This window comes from Mus caroli, unplaced genomic scaffold, assembly GCF_978045245.1.
Source record: "Mus caroli unplaced genomic scaffold, Mus_caroli_1 scaffold_14, whole genome shotgun sequence".
NCBI lineage: Eukaryota > Metazoa > Chordata > Mammalia > Rodentia > Muridae > Mus > Mus caroli.
Window position 1 is genome coordinate 19463472 of NW_028227269.1, and position 8790 is coordinate 19472261.

The window sequence follows — 8790 nt, forward strand, 5'->3', positions numbered from 1 at the left end:
GCTGAGCTCCAGGAGCCGCCGCCGCCGCTTACACTTAAAGTGAGGTCAGAAGCAGGCGCGCACAGCCAGCAGGAACTGCGCGCCTCCCAGCCGCTGGCCCCCACGCCTCCCTCGGAGAGGGGCGGGACGGGCTGAGGATGGGGCGGGGGCCTCCAGGGCGGGGCGGGGCAAAGGTCTGGCCGCCAATCGGGGCGCGCACCGCCACCGCATTGCCAGGAAGCTGAGGCCACAGGAAGAAGGGCGATGTGCGCTCAGGGCCTGTCAGCGCCTGTGGGCCACCACCTTGTGCCTGACTTCTGGACGTGCTGTGGTTCGAGGCCGCGCCCTCTCCCGGGCTACAGTTCCAGGCTCCCACCCCGCACCCGCCATGACCTCTAGCAACATTGCCCAGAGGGCGTGGAGTGGAACTGGGATACTGGCTTCCCGGCTGGAGGGGAGCCCACCCTTTTGCTCCCCAATCCCACCGTTAGCCTCAGAACCCCTTGAATTCCCCTCCAGAACCTCAGGGAAGGGCCAGTGAAGACAGTGTGGGTAGCTCGCCCCCTACAGGACAGTGAAATCCTCCAGGGCACTTTAGCGGGACAAGATGTAGGGACAGTTGGGGATACAATGATAGGGACCATGTTCTGTCTGTGCTCCTTCTCACAGCCTTAAGAAGCCAGGGGTAAAGGCAGGTGTTTTGCATAGGGAGTGGACCATGGTACAAGCCGAATGGGAATTCAAACCCATGACCTTCGACTTGGAAGAATACTCCAACCCCTAGGAAGGATCCTGTTCCCTAAGCTTGTACAATTAGGGACACTCCAGTTACTTGATGACAGTTTTAGGGTGGTAGGGCAGGCTTCACCCTGAGAAAATCATAGAATGCACTGAAGTGCTGTTGGAAGTGAGGGATGCCCAAGAGAACCAGAGGTAGAGCATGAGGGGGCATATTGTACCTGATGGTTCTCAGAGAGTACTCCAACCCACAGCTGATTGATCACAGACACAACTGGGCCAAAAATCATCTGAATTAGGACATTTTCGTCTATATCTCATTCAGGAATTCTCAGCCGTATTTTAAAAACCCAGAGGTTCTTATAATCACACCCTCTAACTCCCCAAGGCAAGAGGCATGGTTACTGCTGCTGCCAACAATACAGCCTAGAGAAACTTTACAAAAACCTTTTTGTGTGTTTGAAAAGGAGGGAATGTGAGGGACATTGTATACTCAACATGGGAAATAAAAGTGGTCTCCTACTGCCATAGGACAGTAGACCAGTCAATCTTTTTAAGGCTCCCATGTACAAATCTGCTGTATGAGGTGGCAGCTGGGTTAAGACATTATGTATTTCTTCTGGTATTTTACCAGCACTGCCTGTGAATAAGTTCAGCCTTCAAAAATAGCTATGCCAGTGGGTAACTTTTATTCCTGCGCTAGGCAATAAATTGCAATCCCAAAACTCTGCAACTCTCTGCCACTTTCCACTGTTGTGAACATCCTTCCATTTAGTGTCTCAGGGACACACCTATCTCAGCATGTATAACTCAAGGGTATTGTGTTATAGTACAGGCTCTCCTTCACAAGTCAATTTTCTGATCACTCTGCCTATCTTCCCACCTCTAAGTTCTTTTGTTCTTCTCTGAAATTGAACAATATTCCCTGTGACTTTTCAAGGTTTAGGGAAACATGGTCTCTGTGATGTCTCGGGAAATTAAAAGAAAGTAGTGTTTTTCCTTGGCATAATATAGTACCAGTCAAACGAATCAATGTGTTTAACATACAAAAACACACACACACACAGACACATACACACACACAGATACATACACACACACACAGAGACACATACACACACAGACACACACAGACACACACACACAGAGACACACACACAGACACACACACCTACATGCACACACACAGACACACACAGACATACACAGACACACAGACACAGACACAGACACACAGAGACACACACACAGACACACACACACACAAAGGCACAGACACACAAGCACATACACACACAGACACACACTCAGAGACACACATAGACACATAGACACACACACACAGACAAACACAGAAATATATACACATAGACACACAGACACAGACACACACACACAGTTACATACACACACAGACACACACAGAGACTCAGACACTGAGACACACACAAAGGGACACACACATAAACACATACAAACACACACACACACAGACATACAAACACACACAGACAGACATGAACATAATTTAAGGTTTAAATGTTGAACAGGAATCAAGAGAACACTACCCACTCCTTTGTATGTGGTTCTGAGGATTGAATCCAAGGCCTTGAACCTATAGGCAAGTGCTTGAACACAGAGTTACTACCCCAGCCCTCATTTACATATTTTTAATGCATCGAGAAAAGAAGATGCTGGTATTACCATTAGAGACACGGACAACACTAAGTTTATTTATTTATTTTTCTTATAAAAAACAACATTTAATTGGGGCTGGCTTACAGGATCAGAGGTTCAGTCCACTATCATCAAGGTGGGAGCATGGCAGCATCCAGGCAGGCATGGTGCAGGAGGAGCTGAGAGTTCTATGTCTTCATCCAAAGGCTGCTAGTGGAAGACTCACTAAGTTTATTTTTAAAAATACCTGAAATATCTATTTTTAAAAATAATTTTTGTTGGGCAAGGTGTCACAACCCTTAAACCCCAGCACTCAGGGGCCAGAGATCGATGGATCTCTATGAGTTTAAGGACAGCCAAGTCTAAAAAGTAAGTTCCAGGATTGCCAGGGTTCTATACAGAGAAAACTTGACTCAAAAAATATATAATAATTCTCAAGGATAAAATTGTCATAAAACTGAATGGAGACAATATACAATTTCACTTATCCCATACCATACAAACATTTATGTTTTGCTGTATAATATAAATGCCTTTGATCACACAGTATTCTTTTAGACCTCACTAGGGGCTGGCTCAAAAGGCATACCATGTAAAACTATGTTACTTTTAAAGTCTGAGAAATTATGAATCCATATATATTTGATCCTATATTTTTCATATAGAAGACTATAGTCCTATTATTTTTTTTACCTTGGGTGTACTGGTCTGTTTCTGTGGCTATAATATACCTGAGGTTGAAATTTTTGAAGAAGAGGAGGTTGGCTAGGATGTTGCCCAAATGGTATATAGTTAGTGCTTGTCTGGAATATATAGAGCCTGTGGGTTCATCTCTACACCAGGAGATAATAAGAACAGCAAGGGGAGTGTGGGGGGGGAGTTAGCTAGGGGTTTTGGAAGCTGCCCTGGTTAGTTTTGTCAACTGGAGACAAACCTAGATATAACAGGAAGGGAAATCTCAGTCAAGGAATTGTTTCCATCAGATTGGGATTAAGACATATCTGTATGACATTTTCATGATTATTAATTGATATAGATGGGCCCAGTCTACTGTGGGTGGCACAATTCCTAGGCAGGTGATCCTGGCCTGTGTAAGAAAGGGGATAAGTAAATCAAGGAAGGCAAGCCTGTAAGCATCGCACCTCCACAGTCTCTGCTTCAGCTCCTGCCTCCAGTTCCTGCCTTGGCTTTCCTGAATGATGGTCTATAACCTGTAGCCCAGTTAAACCTTTCCTTCCTCGAGTTCGATTTAATCAGTGTTTTATCACAGCACAGAAAATAAACTAGGACAGAGGTGTACAGTCTAAGATCAAGCAGCCCCTTCCATGTAGCTTCATGTATGTGGTAGCATAATGTTGACATTATTTACTTGTAAGATTTATCACGGGCTGGAAGCCAGAAAAACAGACATCAAACTTCCTACTTTAGAACTCGCTTGAATGAGAACTAATGGAGGTTCCCAAGAAAACTCCCTTAATTGTTTCCAAGGATAGTACCCTCAGTGCCCTAACTCCTCCTAGTCCCCACCTGAGCTCCACCATGACACCAAGGCCAAGGCTCCAATACGAGGACCATTAGGGGACAAACCACATCAGAGCAGTAGCAGAGAGGAAAAGGGTTTGTTATCCCAGAAGTTGGGATAAGCAAGAACTATGCGTAAATTCATACAAGTTCACTTCAGATCAGTTTTATTTTGTTTTTGTTTTTGTTTTTTGAGACAGGGTTTCTCTGTGTAGCCCTGGCTGTCCTGAAACTCACTTTGTAGACCAGGCTGGCCTCTAACTCAGCATCCTCTCAACAGTGCTTCTTGAGGTAATGGAAACTAGCAGACAGGCCTTTGTTGGGGAAGTGTTACTAGATCCTTTCAGGGAAGAAAATACTGGAAGTCTGGCTTCTATCCTCTCTCTGATTCCCCTCTGTCCTGCTGTGAACATCTCCCCTACCCTGCATTGTTCCACCACGATGTCTTCCCTCAACTACAGGCCCCAAACCAGCAAGACCAAAGGACAGAAACCTCTAATCCTGTGAGCCAACTAAAGCTTCATCCTTTACTCCATTCATCTAAGGAAACCAAAGGAAGAAGGATAGAAAAGCCCATGCCTGGTGCCCAGTAAGATTGGCTAACAGCCCATTTTCCAGAGGAATGTTCTGCCTCTAGTTATTCCCAAGAACCTGAGATTTCTCATTGTCCAGCCAAGGGAAAAGGTAATGTTCTCAGCTCCGGAATTTTCCGGAGGCTTAGCTTGTTTAACACAGACATATCCATTTTGATTGCAGTTAATTTGTAAATAATTACTCTTGGAATGAACAGGTCTGAGTCTTAAAGGAACTTTGTGGTAAACAATGCAATAAAATAGGGACACCCACAAGGACCCATGATGATGTGAACAGGGAAATGTCACTGGGACTTTCACCTCCACCTCATAGAGTACTTGCCCCAGAATGTTGTTAAAGCAACCCATTTACACCTCAAGGTGAGAGACAGCCACATGTATGGGTCACTCACCTCACGGTTTGTGCTTTGGGGACAGAGGCAGGGAAGGATTTGGCAGCACACAATTAAACACAGATGGAAACTTAGATCTGGGGGTCAATTTTTTGTTGCTGTGCCCAAAGACCAGAGAGGGTGTCAGATCCCCTTGAACTGGAGTTACAGATAGTTGTTTTGTTTTTTTTTTTGTTGTTGTTTTTTTTGTTTTTTGTTTTTGTTTTGTTTTGTTTTGTTTTGTTTTGTTTTGTTTTCAAGACAGGGTTTCTCTGTATAGCCCTGGATGTCCTAGAACTCACTCTGTAGACCAGGCTGGCCTCGAACTGAGAAATGCACTTGCCTCTTCCTCCCAAGTGTTGGGATTAAACGAATGTGCCACCACTGCCTGGCCAGATAGTTGTAAGCCACCATGTGGGTGCTAGGAACTGAACCCCATTCCTCTGGAGGAGCAACAAGTATTTTTAACAGCCAAGTCATCATTTCTCCACCCCACACCTATCTTTAAAACACACTCACATACATGCACACACATGAACAAGTCCACACATACACATGTACACACACACATGCACAAGTGCACACATATACATGCACACATACACACACATTTTAAAGTTTTTGTCATTATTTTATGTGGCTGTTTTGCTTTCATGTATTTCTGTGCACCACAGGCATGCAGTGCTCTCAGAGACCAGAGAGAGCATCACATCCCCTGGATCTGGAATGATAGATGATTGTAAACTTCTGTGCTGGGAGTTGAACCTGCTATCAACCTCTGAATCATGCCCCCTTTAAAAGGTGTTCTTCCACTGAGCTATGTCCTAGATGTGCTCATGTCTACACCACGAGTCTCTGCTCTAGTGTTCACGATCCCATTATCCATGTTTTGTGTTTGTTTCTGAAAAGAAAGAAAATACTGTAGGAAGCTCATCCTTGGGCCCAGACACTTGTGTTTGTTCTTATTTTTTTGAGACAGGGTCAACTTTGTAGCCTGGAGAGCCTGGAATTTTCTTGTAGACCAGGCTGGCCTCAAACTCACAGAGATTTGCCTGCCTCTGCCTTCCTGAGTTCTGGAATTAAAAGTATGTGCCATCATGCCCAGTTTAGGCCTCAACATTTGACAATGTGTGTATTCTGGATCACCTTTATGACTGACTTTAAAAAATGAATGACAAGCAGACATATCCTCAGCTTATTTTACAGAACAGTACACAAAGACTGTTCATTTTTTCATTTTAATAAAGTCTGTAGACTCTCCGTGCGGAAATAAAGTAGACAGTCCTAGATAAAGGAGCCTTATATTGGAGTCTGTGGGGGCTAGTCAGGTGAGCTGTGCCACACAGTCAGGAAAGCTGGGTTTGGGAACTTGTGTATGTGGTAGAAATACTACATGGTGGTATGTCACTGTGCATCTCTTCCCAATTCAATAGTCTGGCAGCTTGAAATTGCTTCGTAGGAGTATTTACACCAGAGAAATGGGCAGCCACTGATTGTGACTGGAGTTCTTACTTAACTGATTGTCTAAGCCAAACAAGGCAGGGGAATGTTGTGACTTTGTTGAGGATTATATTCACAGGCAGGCACATCTGAGCCACCGCATTGTGAGTAGCAAAGAGGTTTGAGGGAAAACGCTGCCAATCCTCTCTGTTATAGCAAGGAGGCCACAGGTGTCATGGGCAGATGAAGTTACACCAGACATCTTTACCAGCCTTGCTTGCTCATTAACATAAACAAATGTTAACTGACATTGATGTCAGAAAGAGACTCATCTGTCAATGACAGCAGCTACTTCTTTGCTGACTGAGTTGGATAATAAGCATTTCTACGTCTTATTTTGTCCAGACATGGTTAAACTGCAAGCTGGGTATTGATGCAAGCACTTGGCAAAAATCAATAGAGGCATCTATGAGAATCAATTAGCTACACAGGCTTCACTATAGAGTAGCTAATATCTCTGAATGCTTTGCAGGTTGTGTGCTGTCTGGTGTTTAATTCAGCAAACATAAAGTAAGTGTATTTATGGATATACACACACATTTATTTTCAGAGCCTAGGCTTTCAGTATTTACCAGCCCACTTTGAATACATTTCTATCTTTCCTAGCAACAGACAGAGCAGGGGCCCTCCCAACTCTGATTCATGTTCCTGGAATTAAATACATATAGGATTAAAGCCCTGGTACACTGAAATGCAAGCAAAGGCAACTAGTGTTAATAAATATTACTTGTCTTTCAGCAATTAAGGGAATGCCATTTGTTGTTTTCAAGCTCTTAGAATAATACAAACAAGTGCCAGCAGAGGGCAGGGTTTGTTTTCATGGGAAAGCAAAACAAACTAAAAAAAAAAAAAGAGTTTAATTAGCACTCCATATGCAGATAGCTTTTGCTAAAGCTTTTAAAGAGTGCTTGCATACTTTATTTTTTCCTTAGATCACAGCACTCTCTTCATAGCTGGGTGTGGTGGTGCGTGCCTGTGATCCCAACACCAGTGAGGCTGAGTGCAAAGCTTAGGAATTTGAAGCTACAAATTCTGGGCAGCAGAGCCGATTAGAAGCCAGACATAGTAAGATCCTGTTTCTAGACAACAAAACAAGGAAACAAACAAACAAAACAATCCCTCTTCCTTCAGCGTGTGGATGCATTCATAGATTTCTCTCCCTCTCCTTTAGATGGGGCAGCCATTTCTCCAGTGTTTTCCTATTGTCTATGAAATAAAAGTGAAGCTCTCGATTCTACCCTAGCCCTTCCCCCAATCCTTCTGCCAGCTACCCTCTGACCTCTAAGCACCTCCAAACCCTGCCTGCCTGTGTAGGGGCCTTCCACTGAGAATAACTTTGACAGGTTCAGTAGGACTCAGCCATGAATGACTGGGAAACTTTTTTTATTATGCATTTCATAACGTGCACATAGTACATAATATGCTGCATAACCTTCTAACAGGAACAGATGAACATAGCTGAGTGATTTTTCTCATCAGCCAGGAAAACACTTCCTTAGTCAATGTTCTCCAGGCCCTTGGGACTGAACTTGAGCAGCTCTGTTTCCTTGCCCCTGTTGGTGAAATTGTGGATGTATGCAGTGGACACCCCAGGGATGATCAAGTACACCCCCATAATGGCGAGGCCAGGGAGAATCTAGAACCACAACTCCACACCATTACTCACACTCCAACCCATCACTGGCTCCTCAGAGGTGACCCAGCTTTACCTCTCTTCCCCTGAGAAACTTTCTTGACCACACCATTCATTCACCTGTAGAGAGTTGAGAAGTTGCAACACTCACCCAAGAGCCCCACACTAAAGCATCTGCAGTACACTAGACCTGCTCAGCAGAGAGTGTCAGCCACATCCTTGAGACTTCAAGCTGCCCTTCCCCGCAGCTCACAGCGCCCCTCTGTGTTTCACCCACTGAGAGCAGCTCTGCTCCTCATTGGCTTCCTGTAGGACAAGCTAGCTAGCTTCTGACCCTGGAACATTGTTGTGAGCTTCCTCATCTTCACACAACTTCATAACCTCGCACCAAATCCTTGGCCTGGAACACTTTCTTTTTCTTGACTGCTTGGGAAGTGTCTTGGTCAACTTTCAAAATCAACCCCAAACCTGAGCCTGAGGGTCCAGCTCTTTTCAATTCTTTCTCAGCCTGTCTGGGAAAAATTGGTGGTCTTGGCTACTCTCCTTCCTTGAAGCATTAAGCAGAGAATCTGTAAGGCAGCAGAAAAGAAACAGAACAAAGCACAGCACTAAGATCTTGGCACATGGGGGCAGTGGGGAGGAACATCCTCTTGGAGACTGGAAAGAGGAAAGGGATGAGAAACTGTCAGAGGTTAGACCAGGAGGGGGATAATTACTGGACTGTAGAAAAAAGAATTATTATTAATAAGAATAATAGATCTTGGTGCACAGTGAGACG